The sequence below is a fragment of the Lepidochelys kempii genome, chromosome 7, assembly GCF_965140265.1.
Source record: "Lepidochelys kempii isolate rLepKem1 chromosome 7, rLepKem1.hap2, whole genome shotgun sequence".
NCBI classification, from domain to species: domain Eukaryota; kingdom Metazoa; phylum Chordata; order Testudines; family Cheloniidae; genus Lepidochelys; species Lepidochelys kempii.
This window is the reverse complement of record NC_133262.1, coordinates 52,914,043-52,936,824: the sequence shown is the minus strand read 5'-3', so window position 1 is coordinate 52,936,824 and position 22,782 is coordinate 52,914,043. Positions and strand designations below refer to the sequence as shown.

General features: G+C 46.4%; 1 protein-coding gene across 2 annotated transcripts in view; it reads left to right on the top strand.

The window, feature by feature from the left end:
* LOC140914586 (uncharacterized) overlaps positions 1–22,782 on the top strand; it is a 126,796-nt gene that overhangs the window by 71,223 nt on the left and 32,791 nt on the right. The window contains exon 9 of one of the 2 annotated variants that reach the window (XM_073352742.1): positions 21,383–22,059. The exons of the other annotated variant lie outside the window; for it this stretch is intronic. The gene's annotated coding sequence lies outside the window, so the exon portion shown is untranslated. Of the gene's footprint in view, positions 1–21,382; positions 22,060–22,782 lie in introns of those variants that run through there. 2 annotated transcript variants of the gene reach the window in all.

The following is a 22,782-nucleotide window of genomic DNA, read 5'->3' as shown; positions in this document are numbered from 1 at the left end:
CTTAAGACCCAAAGGTTTGGGTCTGTGGTCACCTATGCAAATTGGTCAGGATTTTTACCAAACCTTCCCCAGGAAGTGGGGTGCAAGGGTTGGGAGGATTTTGGGGGGAAAGATGTTTCCAAACAACACTTTCCTAATGAATAAACCTAGCTAAACGTTTGGTGGTGGCAGTGGAAGTCCAAGGACAAAGGGTAAAATAGTTTGTACCTTGGGGAAGTTTTAACCTAAGATGGTAAAAGTAAGCTTAGGAGGTTTTCATGCAGGTCCCCACATCTGTACCCTAGAGTTCAGAGTGGGGAAGGAACCTTGACAGGGGGGTTGAGGATCAGAGTGTCACAGCCTTATGTGCATGATGTTTATTACTCAAGAAATCATAAGTGACACTTTATCTGTATGAGAAGATGCTTAGGCAACATTCTCACAGTACCTATTAGATAACACTTGATACCAATCAAATTTTTGGAATAGAGCCCACATTCCTATCTTTTCAGGACTGTTTAAAACACATTTTGCAAGTGGAATTTCAACGCTATTGCATGAAAAACCCTTAATGAAAGTCTGAGCATTTAAAAAGAAATCTTTTATTAGTCCCTTTCCACTGCATAGTAAGTCATAGTCTATTAGTAAAGAAAAATTGAATGCACACAAAACATTGAGAGTAGTGAAAAGCATTATAAATAGTACTTGAAATACTTATGAATTCCTTTTTGAAAGCAAGCTTATAGGCAGAAAATCTGCCATTGTTTTTTATACAGACTTCCACTTTTGCCACTGTTACACATATATGGAGCAACAAGGTAGAACCATAAAAATTACACTCAGAACCATGGTGCTCACATGCCGCCTCACTGCTGTCTGATTTAATTTTTGAGGCATTTTCTTGAGCCTTTTCCCTCACTGTTAAAACTTAATTTCTCTTGTCTTGTTTTCAATAGTTTTTTATCAGTGAGGAAAAGGCCTGTGTCTATATAATGTAGACATAACATATACTGTACATACCTAGATTCTTCAGTGATTGATAATGTCAGATCCTTCTCCTTCTCAGTATCCTGATCTGTATCACAACAGTGGTACCCCTAACTCACCCAGCAATATCGTCAATCTATCCAGCTACACACTCAGCCCGGCAGAAGAGTCTGTCCTATCTTGAGGACTCTCTTTCTGCCCTGCCACCCCCACAAACATGATACAGTTCTGTGGTGATCTGGAAGCTCACTTTCACCTGACTCAAAGAATACTTTCAAGATAACACTGATCAGAACACTGATACACAGATACCCTCCCACCAACAGCACAAGAAGAAGAACTCCACATGGCCTCCTCCTGAGAGTCGAAACGACAGTCTGGACCTATACATAGGATGCTTCTGCCAACGTGCACAGGCAGAAATTGTGGAAAAACAACATCGCTTGCCTCATAACCTAAGTCATGAAGAACGCAATGCCATCCACGGCCTCAGAAACAACCCTGACATTATAATCAAAGAGGCTGATAAAGGAGGTGCTGTTGTCATTATGAACAGGTCTGAAAACCGAAAGGAGGATGCCAGACAACTCTCCAATACCAAATTCTACATGCCACTTTCCTCAGATCCCACTGAGGAATACACTAAGAAACTGCACCATTTACTCAGGACACTCTCTACACTAACACAGGAACAAATCAACATAGCCTTAAAACCCCGACCGGGGTTATTCTATCAACTACCCAAGATCCACAAACCCGGAAATCCTGGATGCCCCATCATCTCAGGCATTGGCACTCTCACTGAAGGACTGTCTGGATATGTGGACTCTCTACTCAGACCTTACGCCACCAGCACTCCCAGCTATCTCCATGACACCACTGATTTCCTGAGAAAACTACAATGCATTGGTGATCTTCCAGAAAACACCATCCTAGCCACCATGGATTTAGAGGCTCTTTACACAAACATCCTACACAGACGGAATACAAGCTGTCAGGAATAGTATCCCTGATGATGCCACAGCACAACTGGTTGCTGAGCTCTGTGACTTCATCCTCACACACAATTATTTCAAATTTGGTGACAATATATACCTTCAGACCAGTGGCACTGCTATGGGCACCCGCATGGCCCCACCATATACCAACATTTTTATGGCTGACCTGGAACAACACTTCCTCAGCTCTTGTCCACTCACGCCCCTTCTCTACCTACACTACATTGATGACATCTTCATCATCTGGACCCATGGGAAGGAAACCCTGGAAGAATTCCACCACGATTTCAATAGCTTCCACCTCACCATCAACCTCAGCCTTGGCACGGGAGGTCCATTTCCTAGACACCACAGTGCCAATAAGTGACGGTCACATTAACACCATCCTATACCAAAAACCCACCGACCGCTATGCCTACCTTCATGCCTCCAACTTCCATCCCGGACACACCACACGATCCATTGTCTACAGCCAAGTGCTGAGGTACAATCTCATTTGCTCCAACCCCTCAGACAGAGACCAATACCTACAAGATCTTCACCAAGCATTCTCAAAACTACGATACCCACACGAGGAAGTAAGGAAACAGATCAACAGAGTCAGATGTGTACCCAGAAGCCTCCTGCTGCAAGACAAGCCCAACAAAGAAACCAACAGAACTCCACTGGCCATTACATACAGTCCTCAGCTAAAACTTCTCCAACGCATCATCAGTGATCTACAACCCATCCTGGACAACAATTCCTCACTTTCACAGGCCTTGGGAGGCAGGCCAGTCCTCGCCCACAGACAATCCGCCAACCTGAAGCATATTCTCACCAGCAACTACACACCGAACCATAGTAACTCTAACTCAGGAACCAATCCATGCAACAAACCTTGATGCCAACTCTGCCCACATATCTACACCAGTGACACCATCACAGGACCTAACCAGATCAGCCACACCATCACCGGTTCATTCACCTGCACGTCCACCAATGTAATATACGCCATCATGTGCCAGCAATGCCCCTCTGCTATGTACATTGGCCAGACCGGAAAGTCCCTATGTAAAAGGATAAATGGACACAAATCAGATATTAGGAATGTCAATATACAAAAACCTGTTGGAGAACACTTCAACGTCCCTGGACACACAATAGCAGATTTAAAGGTAGCTATCCTGCAGCAAAAAAACTTCAGGACCAGACTTCAAAGAGAAACTGCTGAGCTTCTGTTCATTTGCAAATTTGACACCATCAGCTCAGGATTAAATGAAGACTGTGAATGGCTAGCCAACTACAAAAGCAGCTTCTCCTCCCTTGGTGTTCACACCTCAACTGCTAGAAGAGGGCCTCATCCTTCCTGACTGAACTAACCTCGTTATCCTAGCCTGATACTTGCTTGCATATTTATACCTGCCTCTGGAAATTTCTCCTACATGCATCCGATGAAGTGGGTATTCACCCACGAAAGCTTATGCTCCAATACATCTGTTAGTATATAAGGTGCTACAGGACTCTTTGATGCTTTTACAGATCTAGACTAACATGGCTACCCCTCTGATCTGAAGTGTTTGTCTTCCCAGTATCCAGGTTGCTTCCAGCAAACGTAGGTGAAGATATTGAGGAAATGCATGAGCTTAAGTACATATGCCTGGAAAATACTTGCCCAGACAGGTGCTGATTGGATTTGCAGAGTGAAATTATTCATAAATACCCCTGGTACGGTCTGTCATTGAATTGGAAATCCACTGATTACAACTCCCATTGACAAGTAATGGCTGGCAACGATCATTCAGTGCCCACCCGTCTGTACATTTCCTCTTTTGTTGTCACTGGAGAGCAATTCCCAAATTTACTTCAGTAACAACCATATTTCAGTAACAAACATGCAGCAAAATTTCATAACTTCTGTTAGAGGGCTTTCCCTTCACCCTCTCACTTCCCTGATTTTTGTCATGCAGACAGTAAGCAGCAAAAGACCAGAAGTCCGAAGCGCAGGCAATGCGATGTTTATTGGGGATAGTTTCTGTCACAACAGGGTTGGCTGGGCCTTCTCTCCTCTCAGCTGCCCTCTGACCCCCTCTGGCTGGAACCAGCTAGTCAGGTCACCGGGATCCTCTCTCCGCAGTGCATTGTCTTTCCACTGGCCAGAAACGGCTGTGACTCCCAAGCTGAGTCTCCCGGTCACCAGGTCACCAGTCGCTGGGGTATCCATTCTCCAGGCCATTGGCTGGGGTCCCAAGTTCCCTTGCTAGTCCTCTGTAACAACAAACTCCCTCTCCCATCGTTAAACCAGTAACACCCAGGGAAACAGTCCCACGTCCTCTGCATGCAAACCATTGAAAAAAACAAGAAAACCCCCCACTTTGCGACAGTTTCCAAGCAGGCATATTCTGAAGCCCGTAAGGCTTATCTCTGTATGCCAGTATAGTCTGTTCCTCAGTGTTCCATTCCCAGCTCTGACGCCGCAGAGCGTTTACTCCATGTCCCCCTTCCCAGCTCTGACGCCGCAGAGCCTTGCCTGTGTCCCTGTTCCCTATTCACTGTTCCCGTACCCTCTCCCCAGCTTAGCAAGCATGATTCCAATTTCCCTTCCACTTCCAGTTTGACCCCAGTTTATATAGTAATATTCTCAGTGAGCTGTAGCTCACGAAAGCTTATGCTCAAATAAATTGGTTAGTCTCTAAGGTGCCACAAGTACTCCTTTTCTTTTTGTGAATACAGACTAACACGGCTGTTACTCTGAAACTCAGCTATACCATAACCAATCATTTAACTGAAATTTAACTAACCAATCCTAACATATTGTAACATAATTCTCTAACCAATTATATCCCACTACCCTAATTAACTTACACCTAGCAAAATTAATTATACAGCAGACAGAAACAATTAGAGAACCAGACAGATTAACAATAGAAAAGTGGGGGCCATAAAGATAAAACAATACACAAATGAGGGTTTCACAACCACAACCATAGATAAGTGATTTCTTGCCAGATAGGATGCTATCAAACTAAGTTTTCTTTAACCATCTTAAGATCTGTTTCTTTAGCTGGTGGTGATGGGCACTATCAGGACAGGATTGTCTTCCTAGCAGCCCAATACCACCTTATTTCAATGTGAATGGTTTTGGATGTGAGGATGTGACCATACGCTTCCCAGCTTATGGCTGCCCCTGCTGCTTGGCCAAAGGCCTTAGCCTAAGAACCAGGCCTCCTAGTGAGAGAAGGCTCATACACAAGTGGACTTGTGACTTTGATTCTTTGTTTTATACCTCTATAACTAGCTAAGTGATAAAAATACACCTACATTTTTAAATTATAAGCCTTTACAGACAGGCCTGAATATCTATATTCTAACAACTTCATACGCACTAATGATACACATACTCTGACAGAACAATGGGTTTCAGCAGATCCTGACATTCTTTGTATGAAATATAGCATATTTCTGTGTGAGATGGCAGACAGTGAGGCGGGCCAGGCAGCTTTGTGGGTTTAGAAAAGAACATGCAAAGTTATGTATAAGTTTACATATGGCATACATATAAAATTAGGGGATGGTTAACAATGCATTATAGGAAGTTGATCCCATGATCACAATCACCCCTGTGCGATCTGTTTGGGCCCCAGCATACAATGCCAAACCAAAGCTTCACAAAATATAGTGCAGTGGACAGTGATGAATTGCACAGTGGATATCTATTCATGGTGCACCTCACTCTGAATCGATACAAGTGCTTCTGGTGAGTATCCTCACTGCCAAAACAAGGAGTCCAGTTAGGCATGCGCACAGGTGATACAGTAGCTGTAGCGAGCCTATGCTGACATAACTTGAGTTAACGTAAGCTTGTAGTGTTGATATAGCCTTAGGTATATGAAATCTTTAAAAAAGGGAAGGAGGAGGATCCTGGGAACTACAGGCCAGTCAGCCTCACCTCAGTCCCTGGAAAAATCATGGAGCAGGTCCTCAAAGAATCAATTCTGAAGCACTTGCATGAGAGGAAAGTGATCAGGAACAGCCAGCATGGATTCACCAAGGGAAGGTCATGCCTGACTAATCTAATCGCCTTTTATGATGAGATAACTGGTTCTGTGGATGAAGGGAAAGCAGTGGATGTATTGTTTCTTGACTTTAGCAAAGCTTTTGACACGGTCTCCCATAGTATTCTTGTCAGCAAGTTAAAGAAGTATGGGCTGGATGAATGCACTATAAGGTGGGTAGAAAGCTGGCTAGATTGTCGGGCTCAACGGGTAGTGATCAATGGCTCCATGTCTAGTTTGCAGCCGGTATCAAGTGGAGTGCCCCAAGGGTCGGTCCTGGGGCCGGTTTTGTTCAATATCTTCATAAATGATCTGGAGGATGGTGTGGATTGCACTCTCAGTAAATTTGCGGATGATACTAAACTGGGAGGAGTGGTAGATACGCTGGAGGGAAGGGATAGGATACAGAAGGACCTAGACAAATTGGAGGATTGGGCCAAAAGAAATCTGATGAGATTCAATAAGGATAAGTGCAGGGTCCTGCACTTAGGACGGAAGAACCCAATGCACAGCTACAGACTAGGGACCGAATGGCTAGGCAGCAGTTCTGCGGAAAAGGACCTAGGGGTGACAGTGGACGAGAAGCTGGATATGAGTCAGCAGTGTGCCCTTGTTGCCAAGAAGGCCAATGGCATTTTGGGATGTATAAGTAGGGGCATAGCGAGCAGATCGAGGGACGTGATCGTTCCCCTCTATTCGACATTGGTGAGGCCTCATCTGGAGTACTGTGTCCAGTTTTCGGCCCCACACTACAAGAAGGATGTGGATAAATTGGAGAGAGTCCAGCGAAGGGCAACAAAAATGATTAGGGGACTGGAACACATGAGTTATGAGGAGAGGCTGAGGGAACTGGGATTGTTTAGCCTGCAGAAGAGAAGAATGAGGGGGGATTTGATAGCTGCTTTCAACTACCTGAAAGGGGGTTCCAAAGAGGATGGCTCTAGACTGCTCTCAATGGTAGCAGATGACAGAACGAGGAGTAATGGTCTCAAGTTGCAGTGGGGGAGGTTTAGATTGGATATTAGGAAAAACTTTTTCACTAAGAGGGTGGTGAAACACTGGAATGCGTTACCTAGGGAGGTGGTAGAATCTCCTTCCTTAGAGGTTTTTAAGGTCAGGCTTGACAAAGCCCTGGCTGGGATGATTTAACTGGGAATTGGTCCTGCTTCGAGCAGGGGGTTGGACTAGATGACCTTCTGGGGTCCCTTCCAACCCTGATATTCTATGATTCTATGAAATGTTTGGGAAAGGTAACAGGAAAAGTGTTAGGGTAGACCAAAAGATTCATTCAGGTGTTTAGGCTCCAGGTTTTGTGGAACTGGCCTTACTGCATCCTAAAGGCTCAGGAACAAAGAGGCACATAAGAACAAAATATCATGTATCTATTAAAATTTCTTGACTTCAGGGTGTATAACTCATGTTTTTAGAATTCTTGTGGTTGTCAAGCTATCTTGGGGCTGCAGATGTGTATTCATTATGTTTTGAAGGCTTGGAGAGTGGACAGTGGGATGGTTCACTAAGTGATTGCCTGTTCTGTTCATTCACTCTGAAGGACCTGGCACTGGCCACTGTCAGAAGGCAGGATACTGGACTAAACGGACTATTGGTCTGACCTGCTATGGCAGTTCTAATGTTCAAAAAAATTACAATAGATTTTTGCCTTTGAGAAGGATGTTACATGAGATAGTATACTGCCTTTATTGAATATTTGAGAATCAAGTTCTACACAATGGCATGCAGAAAAACACTAAGGATTGGATTGAGAGGCAAAATAACAGTTGCAAAAGGCAATCACCATTGGTGGATTGAATGAAAACAAAGTTTTGAGACCAGGCCAGAAATTCAGTCAGTCTGGAAGTCAGATGATTCAACAGAATAAACTTCTCCTCTAAAAATAAGAAGAAAAAGTTTGAATTAAAAATTCCAAATTAGAAATCACAGTAAAAAACATAGCAAGTGCCATATGAGAAACGCAGATGTCATTGCTAAAACTACTAGCTAAAACTACTTACTTATATGTATTGTCAATGAGTATTTGCTGTTAAAATATAAATTAAATAGCACAATGACATGCAGCTGCACAATAACAAAGCTAAATGATGAAGTGCTAAAAGTAATTCAGGGAATGAGGGAATTCAGGGAATCCTAGCAGCAGATATGACAAATTTGTGAACTGCTATGAGACTTTATGCAGTCAGATACACTGATAAGAGATTCTTTGTTTCTGAGGGGGTATATGTAAAATATTTCACTGAATTAAGTCTCGTGTAGCACCTCAGTAGGTCACATCAGACAAAGAGGAGCTGCAGTGGCTAGGCACTGGGATGCCTGTGCCTTTAAGAACCCAGCCCTGGGAAGGCCATGCTGAGAGGTACTGACTGTGAGAGGGGAAATAAAAAAGCTCCTCTGCCTCCCTCACCCCACCCACAATCTTTTGCAAACACTGGTGTCTCAGTCCACAGGGACTGTTACCCCCTCTGCCCCTGCCTGTGCCAGGGTTTTGCCCTCTGGTAGCGCCTCGCCCCTAGGCTTAACTCAAGCTCCTTCCCCCCACAATTCCTGATTTTGCCCCTCAGCCCCTATCCTAAATCTGCCTCCAGCTGCTTCACCCCCAAGGCCAATCAATTACCCTCCCACCCCCTGCTCAGACCCTGGCCACACTTCTCCTCTGATTTGCCCCCTTTGCCCCTTTTTAATCCGTGTAAAAAGAAGTCAGCAGAATTTTATGCCTAGTAAGGGCAAGGTGAAGGGCAGTGGCTTCAGCAGATGTTACTGAACATACTCAGTTCTTGTGAGCATGCTCAGTACACCGTAAGTAGCAAATTCCTACAGGTAGCAGTTTCTCTCTGCACTACAGCCCTAGTAGCCCCCTCCCTACACCCTGTGCTGCCCCCTCCCTGCACCCTGAGCTATTTCCCTGTCCACACACAGCCCCTAGCTACCTCCTCCCTACAACCTGAGCTACCCCCTGCCCATGCATAGCCCCTAGCTAAACTCCTGTCTGCACTCTAAGCTGTTTTCAACCTTTTTGAGTTGAGCCCCCCACCTTTGAGTTATAATTTTTGGTTTTGCCTCCCCCCTAACCAAGACAGGCTGTGTGGCCTCCTGAGTGAGTCAGGGGGTGGAGGTGGCACTCCCTCCCTGGACCCTGCCGTGTAGAGCTGGCTAGAGCCCTGCAGGCCCCTGCTCCCCCAAAATAGAAGTAAAACTATGACTATGCCCAAGGGCCTTGCCCTGAGGCCCCCCGCCCCCACTGGGCCTTGGAGATTTTATAGCATGTTGGGGGGTGCCTCAGAAAGAAAAAGGTTCAGAACCCCCTCTGACATGCTATAAAATGAGGAATATGGGGGTTACAGGGGGAGCATCCTGTAACCCCCATATTCCTCATTTATATATAATTGTGATATTGCATATAAAGCAGGCCGTGTGAGATATCAGGGGAAAGGTTATGATCTGCTGAAAGTTATTTTTCTATTTAAATATGTATATCATTAATGCATATGAAGTTATGAGAATGTGTTGTATGGTTGTTATTAAAATATACTGTGGGCTTGGGAGGCTCCCAGATACTAGCTCTCCAGAGACAATGACAAGGGAGGTAACCAACACCTGGGTGGGTGCTAAACAGACATCAACAGCCATTGTCCAGCAGAGGAATTACAATGCAATTGTTGCCGGCACCCAGTGCCGAGAGGCTGAACAACAGCTTGAGTTGGTTCGCTACCCGGTGTGCTACACCCAATAATCACAACGGGGTGGAGAAGCAGAAAAGTTTATCTGAAGCTTCAAAAAGGTACAGGGAGATTTGAATCTCAAATCCTGTACCCAGAGCAGGAAGTTACACAGGCTTTTATACATTCTTTTTTTTAGCATACTTATTTAATAGCAAGCTGCCCTAAGTATCCATATAGCTAGCCAATCCAGTTCCCAGCTAGTTCCCTGTTTTTTATATTATTTGTTAAACTATACACAAAGCTGCTTTATTCAGCATTGTTTTTTTATATTTTTTCTGTGTGGCCTTGCTTAGTTTTAGGCAGTCTTACTCTGCAACATAGTGTTGCAGATTCTCAGCATAACTGCTGTGTGTGCCTCCAGGCAGGGGGGCCAAGGACATTTGGGCCTAGTACGCAGAGCTGCTGCGAGTGCCTCCAGGCCGGGGCGGGGGGGGGGGGGGGGCAAGGACACCTGGGCCTAGTGCGAGGGGGCTTCATCGACACTCGTGGTCTTCCATCCCCTCGAGTTACCCAGTGTCCATACCCCAGTGTCCCCAACAACTTCCCCCTTTGAGAACACTTAACAACCTTGGCTTTGAGTTTTTTTATTTGGGCTAATTATTTTTTTATAATAGGACTTTGCATAAGCACTTTGTGATAGCCCTGAAGAGAATGACTTATTAATTTCTGCAAAAGGGCCCTAACACATGATACTGCACAGCATAATACCAGTAATACAAGCAATACAGGAAAGAGAAATCTTAATAGCAGGCTAAATAAACCACCAAGCCAAGATGACAAACCCTAGCCTGAAAACAAGGTTTGCAACCAATCGCTCTCGGGGGCAGTATAGGCAACCTGTGCTCCGGCTCGGGCATGGGCCTCAGCCTGTACCACCTTTTTATAGATTTTATAACTGCTATTATTTACATATATATAACATTGGGGCCCGATGAGAGCACAAACCCCTCCTTGGGATGCCAAGAGATAGTCCAAAGCCAGCCTGTTTTGGAGGGAAAACGTCCTGAGCTGTTGTACCTTTTTATTTAATGGTTTATTGCTGACTTTTAAATTACTAACCGAGTTCTTTAATTTTAAGGCTACTTTTTTAAGTACCATTTGCAGCCTTACAGTATAGCGGCCTACGCATGCCATGGCTGGCCCAGAAAACAGTGGCGCTATTCCCAGTACAGAGCACCCTACAAGCTTCTCGGTTGTGAGGGAATTTTTCATATTGCCCTCCAATGCTGTAGTCAGTCGCCGCAGGGTCTTTTTTTGTGACTCAACAGAGGTGTCTTGGGCATTTCTAATTTTTTTTTTGGGCAGTGTGGCAGTTATGGAAAGATGAGGAACTCCATGAGCTATATAACAGCTACCTGTCCAGTTGGCTGGCAGCACCTTGTAAGCCTCTCGGCCACATACAAAATAGTGACCCTGTAGGGCCCAGTAAGGACTGTTTCTTAAGGGGATTCCTGGGATATTTAAGGCTGCTTTTTAAAACAGTTTTTATGCCCCTAAGGGGGCATCTTATCCTCCTGATTGGGTACAAGTGGGGGCGTTTTTAATTGTGCCATTCAAATTACACTCGCCATAGGGACCACTACAAACCCACCATTGGCTTGTTACATTGGAGATATTAACTGGATGGCAAGTTATATTTCCAAACCCCTCTTTTATGGTAAGATTATTTGTAAGAATTTTTCTAAAAGGGGAGGAATCATTACACCCACACTGTTGGCCTCCCCTGTTGGTCTTTATTTAATACTTATTAGCCCACTGTGTAATAACACAGGAGCTTTTTCCCACAGGACGCCCATAGTGATCAGATTGGTTTCGGGTAAAACATAGCACTCCCTCAGTGAGTACTGCAACTGAATACTCCCGGTCCTGATAGGTGGCTTGCTGTAAAGAGGTCTTATTCCAGAACGGCGAGCCCGTTCTTTCCTGCTCTTTGGTGGTGGCTAATTCTGCTAGGGTCAAGGGCAGCATGTCAAGGGGCATTCCCGTTTTGGGGGACAGTGGAGTTGGAGCACATACCCAGCAATCAATCTGGTTTGTTAAAGTAGCAACATGGTGCGCAAGCGAAACAAAGGAGTTATGCTCCCGATATGCACAATTTGGAAATACTAATACAGAGAATAACAACGTTACCCAATTAATTATTACCAGAGTTTTTTTAACCCAGGGCCTCCAGTACCTGGGTGGGCCCATTTTAGCATTAAGGTGCCTGCTATTTGTGTCTTTTAAACAGTAGCTTTAGCCCGAGATCGTCACTAGATGAGGAGTCAGCAGGTTGGATGGTCCACTGTCCTGCTGACGAGGGGGCGGTTACTGCCTTCAGACGAGAGTGATGGATTCAGTTTTTGTGTCCCTTGATCTTTGCCGCTGTATGGGAGATCAGCAGGACGGTATAGGGTCCTTTTCACTTTTCCTGGAGAGGCTCGTCTTTCCAGGTGCGAACAAGCACAGAGTCACCAGGCTGTAAGGAGTGGATGGGAGTGTCCAAGGGGAGAGGCTGGGAATCCTTGGTATACCTGTGAAGAGACAAGAGAACAGCAGACAGGGAACACATATACTGTGACAAAAAACCATTACCCAACTCCCATTCCCCTGACAGAACCGGGGTTCCATTCATAGGCCATGCCCTTCTAAACATAATTTTAAAGGGACTGAGCCCTAATTTACCCTTTGGGAGAACGTGGATACGGAGTAGGACGAGGGGCAAAGCATAAGGCCATCGCAGTGAGGCTTCTTGGCAAACTTTTCAGAGATGCCGTTTAAGGGTCTGATTGATATGCTCCTCTACACCACTGGCTTGTGGTCTCCAGGGCGTATGGAGTTTCCAGGGGATCTGTAAGGCATGTGAGATGCTTTGAATGATTTTTGACGTGAAGTGTGTCCCATTGTCAGATTCCATCCACAGGGGGAGTCCAAAGCGAGGACTGATCTCCTTAACAAACTTGAGGGCCACTGTTCTGGCAGTGCAGTTACGGCATGGGAAGGCTTCTGGCCATCCGCTGAACCGATCCACTATGACAAGGAGATATTTGAACCCTTGGGTCCGGGGAAACTCAGTAAAGTCTATTTGCCACACTTGTCCAGGACCCGGAGTGGGTTCTAGGGCAGCTGGTGGCACAGGATGTCCCGGTCGGGGGTTATTCTTTTGGCAGACTAAGCAGTCTGCTTGTACCTGGGCAGCCAGGGGTCGGAGTCCGGAAGTGATAAAGTATTTTCCCATTAGTTGGATAAGTGCTTCCCTGCCAACATGAGTGGTTTGATGTAGTTTCTGCAGCACTGGCCGGATTAGGCCCTTTGGTAAGAGGACCTTCCCTTCTGGGGAATGGAGCCATCCCTTCTTTTCCCGGAGACCGAGTTTGTCAGTTAACTGTCTCTCCTCCCCAGAGTACTGAGGGGTTGGAAGCTCCCCTACTGATGGGATAAGGGCATGCATATGGGCATTCTCAGTCTGAGGGGATGGCAGAGTGGCAGCATGCTTAGCCTCTCTATCTGCCCGGGCATTACCTCTGGCCACATCTTGATCCTCCCTTTGATGGGCTTTACAGTGTACCACCGCCACTTCCGAGGGAAGTTGTACGGCTTCTAGGAGCCGGAGGATTTGGGGCCCGTACTTGACTGGGGAGCCTTGGGCTGTCAGCATTCCCCTTTGCTTCTATAGGCCAGCATGAGCATGCAGCACACCAAAAGCATACTTTGAATCAGTAAAACTGTTGACCCACTTTTCTTTTGACAGTTCGAGTGCACGGGTCAGGGCTATTAGTTCGTCAAGCTGGGCAGAGGTCCCAGCAGGCAAACCTTCAGCTTCCACAGTGTCATGGAGGGTCACAACAGCATAACCCGCCCTCCTTTGTCCATCTATTACAGTACCATCAGTGTACCACTCATAATCTGCATTTGGGAGGGGTACATCATTTAAATCCGGACGGCTGGAGTACTGAACATTTATGATTTCTAAACAGTTATGTTTCTGTTCCTCTGCTTCTGGCAAGAGAGTGGCTGGGTTAAGGGAGGGGCAAGGCTGTAAGGTGACTTCAGAGTTCTCTAACAGCTTAGCCTGGTACCGAGCAATTCAAGCGTGGGTGAGCCAAAGCCCTCCCTTCGCATTCAATAAGGCTCAGACCATATGGGGAGTATAGATTTGCATAACCCCTCCTAATGTTAGCTTCTCGGCTTCCTCAAGCACTAGGGCAGTAGCTGCGACCGCCTGTAAACATGCCGGCCAACCCTTTGCAACCTGATCCAATTGCTTAGAAAAATAAGCCACGGGATGTCTCCATGCTCCTAACAGCTGTGTAAGCACTCCTAGGGCCACCGCCCTTCGTTCATGTACAACTGAAACGGCTTAGAGAGATCCGGCAGATCCAGAGCCGGGGCTTCCATCAGTTTTCTTTTCAGGATTTTAAATGCCCTGTCAGCCTCTGGGGTCCAATAGAAGGGGTCATGATCTTCTCCTTTTACACAGTCATACAGGGGTTTAGCCCACAGTCCAAACTCTGGGATCCAGATCCTGCAAAAGCCTGCCATACCCAGAAATGCCCTGAGCCGCTTACGATTACTTAGGGTAGGAACTTGACAGATAGCTTCCTTTCTTTTGCTTGAAAGCTGACACTCCCCTTGCCTTAGCGGTAACTTGATTCCTTTACCTTAGACAACAGAGTTTTCAGGAGGATATTACAGTTGTCCCGATCCGGCTTGTGACTATTGAGGCACTCCTCAAAGACTGATATAAACCTGCTTGGGTTTGTTGAGAATCCCCCAGCCTGTGTTTTAAAAGCTGCTAAGTCTATTGGATTGAATGGCACATGGGTGTAAACTTGCATAGTGGTAGCCTGACGTCCGTCTGCCCCTGGGCAAGCCACAACAGTCTCGGTAAGCAAAGGATAGAGTCCCACCGAGGGGGCAATTTCTGTAACCCAAGGCATCCTACCCTTATAAGGTGGGGGTGTGGGGGCCAAAGTGGACTCCAGCTCTGCCATTACAGTGGGGGTGGGGGTCTGGGGACTAACATTAGCTGCTACCAAACCAGTCAGAGTCAGATTACAGTGCTGTAAAATATCTGGTCGAGTACATAAAGTCAGAAACAAATGCGCATACATATGTTCATTCCATTTTTTTGTTTTTTGACAGAACAGGAGTAACTGAAGGATCATGTTGTAATTAATTGACCCTCCTGGTGGCCACCACTCATAGAATCATAGAATATCAGGGTTGGAAGGGACCTCAGAAGGTCATCTAGTCCAACCCCCTGCTCGAAGCAGGACCAATTCCCAGTTAAATCATCCCAGCCAGGGCTTTGTCAAGCCTGACCTTAAAAACCTCTAAGGAAGGAGATTCTACCACCTCCCTAGGTAACGCATTCCAGTGTTTCACCACCCTCATAGTGAAAAAGTTTTTCCTAATATCCAATCTAAACCTCCCCCAAACTCCCCTAAACTCCTGGTCCTCTAGTTGATATTGATGCCAGTCAACTGTACAGAATTGTTTTAATTGGCTTTTAGTCATTGGATCCGCACCAAATACCTTCCAGTTTGCTAGAATGCACTCTAGGGGCGTACACCGTGCCCTAACCCCTGAGCTCTGTCCCTGTCCCATACCTACAGGGTAACTCTGGGCGTCCCCAGGTTCCAACAGAGCATACAATCCGGATTTCAAAAGATTCCTACCTTATTCAAGGGACCAGTTCTTCACCGACGTCCACAACTGCAAGGGACCAGTTCTTTACTGTCGTCCACCACAACTGCTTCTCCACTATATGAGTGCGTTGCACCGTTGTGCCCTCCGGGGTCGATCAAATCACGTCTCCTCCGAGGCCCCCGATGAACTCACCAGTGCGCGCTGGGCGTTGGTTCTTGCCGCAATTCTTGACCTCCAGGAGGGGTCTGGGCAAGGCTAAATTGCAGCCTCTGCCCACCCAGGGACGCCAAAAGCTGTTGCCAGCACCCAGTGCCGAGAGGCTGAACAACAGCTTGAGTTGGTTCGCTACCCGGTGTGCTACACCCAATAATCACAATGGGGTGGAGAAGCAGAAAAGTTTATTTGAAGCTTCAAAAAGGTTCAGGGAGATTTGAATCTCAAATCCTGTACCCAGAGCAGGAAGTTACACAGGCTTTTATATATTCTTTTTTTTAGCATACTTATTTAATAGCAAGCTGCCCTAAGTATCCATATAGCTAGCCAATCCAGTTCCTAGCTAGTTCCCTGGTTTTTTGTATTATTTGTTAAACTATACACAAAGCTGCTTTATTCAGCATTGTTTTTTTATATTTTTTCTGTGTGGCCTTGCTTAGTTTTAGGCAGTTTGACTCTGCAACATAATGTTGCAGATTCTCAGCATAACTGCTGTGTGTGCCTCCAGGCGGGGGGGCCAAGGACACTTGGGCCTAGTACGCAGAGCTGCTGCGAGTGCCTCCAGGCGGGGGGGGGGGGGGTGCCAAGGACACCTGGGCCTAGTGCGAGGGGGCTTCATCGACACTCGTGGTCTTCCATCCCCTCGAGTTACCCAGTGGCCATGCCCCAGTGTCCCCAACACAATGACTCACTTGCACAAGGCCACACCAGGGGAATTGCTCAACCTTGCCTGGGGACTCAGCAATGCCCACCAGACATGCCTAGACTTGTGTTCTCCAAGCACATGGGACTGAGGGTATAAAACAGAACACAGGGGCCCCATGCTCCATGCTGGGTTTACAATGGCTCCAGTGGCTCCAGGGAGCTGGGCCCATGCTGAGAAGGGGCCCTGGCCTGCTCCGCTTGCACTGCACCCTGAGACCCCGCTGGCTCCCCCCAACCCCACTGTTTCCTCTTGGCCTGCCTGCCGGCTGGCTGAGAACTCATCTCTGCCCCCTAACTGCTCCACCCCCTGCTCCTCTCAGCCCCCTGGCTGGACTCCAGCACCTCCGGCTCTGGGCAGTCTCTGCTTCCCACCACCTGTGGGGCCCCACCTGTCTCCCTGGAGCTGAGCCACCTGACACTGGTGCAGAAGCCTGGCCAGTCTTGGCCAGGTGTGGGGGGAGACAGTGCAGAGGGCTTGGCTGGGCACCTCCAGGCAAGTGCGTCTTGAGGGAGCCCGGCCGGGGCTGGCCCTGGTCTGGCTGATCGTGCCACTCCAGAGGGGCCAGAGCGATTCCAGGCCCTGGGACCAGCCCCAGCTGTGCTGCCAGCTCAGCCCTGCATACACAGTCACCTCCCAGCAAGGCCAGTGAGTGTGGCCAGAAGACAGGGCTTGGGGGATAGGGTCTGTGGGGACTATGGCGGCGTGCTGGGTTGTGAAGGGCTGAGGAGGATCTGTGTGTGTTGGGGCACTAGGGAGTGGGGTTCTGTAAGGGATGCTGGGCAGTTGTGGTGGGGCTGTGGGCAGGGGTGGTGTTGTGCATGGTGCTGTGCATTTGTGGGTGGCTCTGGGGGAGCACTGGGCATAGTGGGTCTGGGAGGCCTCTGGCCATAGGGAGTTGGGGAGTGTTGGGTGGGAGGGCTGCATTGCGTGGGCCTGTCCCTGAGGGGAAGGGGCATCCTTGCAGCACAGGGCCTGGGAGGCCACTGTGCGTCTGGCAACTGCCAGTTTGTAAACAGTGCCCTCACATTGGGTGGAGCAGGGCCGCCCCTCCCATGCCATGCCTCATTGTCTCTGGCTGGCCCCTCGCTCCGGGGACTGACTTCCCCGTGCCATGCTCCATTGCCTCCACTGGGGTCCACAAATATGTTTGGAGGTAGGCCGACAAAAGGTTAATCCGGCCCTGCCTATGCTTGGTCTTTCTCCTGCCCCCACCTGTGTTGCAAGCAACAAAGACACTCAGAAGACTGAAGACTCCAACAGAGGAGACTGGCCCAGGTTTAAGGGACAAACCTGTATATTAAGGACTGCAAAATTCAGTGGGGTGAGAAAAACTGCTTAATCTAGATGTTGCCCAGTCTAATAGGGTTGAGAGTTTAGATTCCATGCTTTATATTTTATTTTATTTTGGTAACTAAGGGTATGTCTACACTTGCAGAGTTTTTGCACTGTAAGTTTCACTGGTGATAGGGAACCGGTGAAAGTAAAGCGCTGGTTTGTGTACTCACTTAATTCCTCAGGTGTCAGAGAGTGTTTACATTAGCAGCACTTCTATCCCCAATGAAAGTGGCGCTCTAAGGCAGCTATCCCACATTGCAGCTCTTTCCATTTTGATGGTCTTGTGGGAAGGTGGATGTGTGATTGCAGGGCATCCTGGGCCCCTGCACAGCCTCCTCTCCCCAAACACTGATCAGCTCCAGTAGCTCAGCATTGCTCCAAGCAGGGGATCGTTTGCTCTGTGGAATAGGCATTGTCACCTGGCCAGATGATAAATGAGTACTTGCCAAGAAAACAGGAAGGGGAATTTCAAAGTTCCTGAGGCTTTACAGGGGGAGGGGCAGATGTCTGTTTACCTGGCATCAGAGCAGTAGAATTGCTAGTCAGAGTGGTCACCTAGGCACTGTAGGATATCCTCAGGAGGCTGAAAGCTGTGTAAACAGGAAGAACATGTCTTCACTTATACATCACCGCAAAAGCATCACTGGTAAGAGCTGTACGCCTCTCATGGAGGTGGTCATTGCCAAGTGTAGATGCTCCCATGGTTTTTGGACAAAAAAAGGGACTTTTTCTGCTTTAAATGGCAAGTGTAGACATGCCCAAACTCTGACTTTTTGCCTATCACTTATCATAGAATCATAGAATATCATGGTTGGAAGGGACCTCAGGAGGTCATCTAGTCCAACCCCCTGCTCAAAGCAGGACCAATCCCCAATTTTTGGCCCAGATCCCTAAATACCCCCCTCAAGGATTGAACTCACAACTTTGGGTGTAGTAGGCCAATGCTCAAACCACTGAGCTATCTGTTAGGGGGCTTATTCCTTCACCCACTTACTTCCCTGGTCCTTCTCGCATGAACAGAGAGCAACAATACCCGAAGTCCGAAGGTGCAAACAATTCGATGTTTATTGGGGTGAACTTCCAGCAAGCTTAAATACAAGTTCCTTTTTTCCTTATTTTCGAATCCCAACTTACTTCCTGTTTGCCCCTAATTTATATAGTAATATTCTTAGCTATACCTTAACCAATCATTCTACTAAAATTTAACTAACCAATCCTAACATGGATTAGCTAACCAATTATATCCCACCACCTTAATTAGTTTACACCCAGCAAAATTAATTATACAGCAGACAGAAGCAATCACAGAACCAGACAGAGACCATGCCAATAAACAATAGCGAAGTGGGAACTATAATGACAAAACAATACAGAAGTGAGGATTTCACAACTACATCTGTAAAGACATAAGAGTTTCCCAGCTATGTCTATTGATAAGTGAGTTCTTACCAGACAGAAAACTATCAACCTCAATTTCCTTTTACAGCTTCTAGGCACTTCCCTTTCTCTGGAGGTGATAGGCACTATAAGGACAGGATTAAATTCCTAACAGCCCAATAGCACCTTATTTCAATGTGACTAGTTTGGAATGTGAGGATGTGACCATTCACTTCCCAGCTTATGGCTGCCTCTGTCGCTTAGCCAAAGGCCTTAGCCTAAGAACAGGGCCTCAGACTGTCACAGTAAGAGAAGGCCCTTACACTGGCAGACAGTGATTTTGATTCTTTCTTTTATACCTCTAACTAGCCAAGTGATAGGAATACACCTAAATTCTTAGAGTATAGGCCTTTACAGACAGGCCTGAATATCTATATCCTAACACTATCCCTCCCCCCTTTTTTATAAAAAGTGATTTTATAATCACTTAAAATCTATCTTTTGTAGTCAATACATTTGTTTTACTGTTTATCTTTACCAGTGAGTTTGCCTGAAGTGTGTGATAAATCTGCTCAAGTTTGCAAAGTCTAGTGTATATTGACTTTCGATTGATGAAGTGGTGAACCAATTAATAAATTTGCACTGCTCATCAATAGAGAAGTGGGGACCATAAAGACAAAACAATAAAGATTTCACACCCACAACTATTGATAAGTGATTCCTTGCCAGACAGAATGCCATCAAACAATGTTTTCTTTCAGAGTAACAGCCGTGTTAGTCTGTATTCGCAAAAAGAAAAGGAGGACTTGTGGCACCTTAGAGACTAACCAATTTATTAGAGCATAAGCTTTCGTGAGCTACAGCTCACTTCCTCAGATGCATATCGTGGAAACTGCAGCAGGCTTTATATATACACAGAGAATATGAAACAATACCTCCTCCCACCCCACTGTCCTGCTGGTAATAGCTTATCTAAAGTGATTTCCAGCACAAATCCAGGTTTTCTCACCCTCCACCCCCCCACACAAATTCACTCTCCTGCTGGTGATAGCCCATCCAAAGTGACAACTCTTTACACAATGTGCATGACAATCAAGCTGGGCTATTTCCTGCATAAATCCAGGTTCTCACATCCCCCCCACCCCCATACACACACAAACTCACTCTCCTGCTGGTAATAGCTCATCCAAACTGACCACTCTTCAAGTTAAAATCCAAGTTAAACCAGAACATCTGGGGGGGGGGGGTAGGAAAAAACAAGAGGAAACAGGCTACCTTGCATAATGACTTAGCCACTCCAAGTCTCTATTTAAGCCTAAATTAATAGTATCCAATTTGCAAATGAATTCCAATTCAGCAGTTTCTCGCTGGAGTCTGGATTTGAAGTTTTTTTGTTTTAAGATAGCGACCTTCATGTCTGTGATCGCGTGACCAGAGAGATTGAAGTGTTCTCCGACTGGTTTATGAATGTTATAATTCTTGACATCTGATTTGTGTCCATTTATTCTTTTACGTAGAGACTGTCCAGTTTGACCAATGTACATGGCAGAGGGGCATTGCTGGCACATGATGGCATATATCACATTGGTGGATGTGCAGGTGAACGAGCCTCTGATAGTGTGGCTGATGTTATTAGGCCCTGTGATGGTGTCCCCTGAATAGATATGTGGGCACAGTTGGCAACGGGCTTTGTTGCAAGGATAAGTTCCTGGGTTAGTGGTTCTGTTGTGTGGTATGTGGTTGTTGGTGAGTATTTGCTTCAGGTTGCGGGGCTGTCTGTAGGCAAGGACTGGCCTGTCTCCCAAGATTTGTGAGAGTGTTGGGTCATCCTTTAGGATAGGTTGTAGATCCTTAATAATGCGTTGGAGGGGTTTTAGTTGGGGGCTGAAGGTGACGGCTAGTGGCGTTCTGTTATTTTCTTTGTTAGGCCTGTCCTGTAGTAGGTAACTTCTGGGAACTCTTCTGGCTCTATCAATCTGTTTCTTTACTTCTGCAGGTGGGTATTGTAGTTGTAAGAAAGCTTGACAGAGATCTTGTAGGTGTTTGTCTCTGTCTGAGGGGTTGGAGCAAATGCGGTTGTATCGCAGAGCTTGGCTGTAGACGATGGATCGTGTGGTGTGGTCAGGGTGAAAGCTGGAGGCATGCAGGTAGGAATAGCGGTCAGTAGGTTTCCGGTATAGGGTGGTGTTTATGTGACCATTGTTTATTAGCACTGTAGTGTATTGTGTGGTGTGGTCAGGGTGAAAGCTGGAGGCATGCAGGTAGGAATAGCGGTCAGTAGGTTTCCGGTATCTTAAGATCTGTTTTTTTATCTGGTGATGGTGGGTGCTATTAGGACAGGATCACCTTCTTAACAGCCCAATATTACATTGTTTTACTGTATTTTAGATGGAACGTGAGGATATGACTTTGTGCTTCTTCGGTCATGGCTGGTGCTCTCCTAATACGGCTGCAGGAAAAGGCCTCACCCTTACAGTATAATGTGGACATAATATACTGTACACACCTGGCTTCTTCAGTTGTTATAACAACATCAGCTCCTCCTTCTTTGCAAAATACAGCAGTGTTGTCACCAAATTAAGCCTTCTCAGCAGACATGTGCTTATTCCTGCAGGGAAGAAGAGCCACTGGGTGAGCTGGCTGTGTTAAGATGACTGATTTCTTACATTTCCCTGCCTTGCAACCTGGTTGGCTCAGCTATCAAATGACTACACAGGAATGATCTGGAAGATGGATTGCCCACAACAAGAACTGCCTATGCAAAAAAAAAAAAAAAAAAGAAAGGCATGAGTATTAACTGCCATCACCCTACAGTTTCTGGAAAACTGATAGCTCTGCACATGTGCAGACACACAGCATCACAGAGTTATGAGTTGCAAACATCTTTCTTGCAGCCTTTCAGAATGTGTCCTCCAACCTTTGAGGCTATCACAATCATCAACTCATAAATATTGCTAAGGAAACTTAAGAAAGTTGTAAGAGACAATAGTCTGAAACCCACTAACAGTGCTTTGTTGTTCTGTGACTGAAGAGGTGTTAACAGGCCACTGAACATGAAAGGGTCTCTTACAATATGTGCAAAAAGAAAAGGAGTACTTGTGGCACCTTAGAGACTAACCAATTTATTTGAGCATGAGCTTTCGTGAGCTACAGCTCATTTCATCGATGCATACCGTGGAAACTGCAGAAGACATTATATACACACAGAGACCATGAAACAATACCTCCTCCCACCCCACTGTCCTGCTGGTAATAGCTTATCTAAAGTGATCATCAAGTTGGGCCATTTCCAGCACAAATCCAGGTTTTCTCACCCTCCGCCCCAAACTCACTCTCCTGCTGGTAATAGCCCATCCAAAGTGACCACTCTCTTCATAATGTGTATGATAATCAAGGTGGGCCATTTCCAACACAAATCCAGGTTTTCTCACCCCCCACCCCCCTCCAAAAACCACACACACAAACTCACTCTCCTGCTGGTAATAGCTCATCCAAAGTGACCACTCTCCCTACAATGTGCATGGTAATCAAGGTGGGCCATTTCCAGCACAAATCCAGGCTTTCTCACCCATCCCCCGCCCCGGAAACACACACACACACACACAAACTCTCCTGCTGGCAATAGCTCATCCAAACTGACCACTCTCCAAGTTTAAATCCAAGTTTAACCAGAAAGTCTGGGGGAGGGGAGGTTAGGAAAAAACAAGGGGAAATAGGCTACTTTGCATAATGACTTAGCCACTCCCAGTCTCTATTTAAGCCTAAATTAATAGTATCCAATTTGCAAA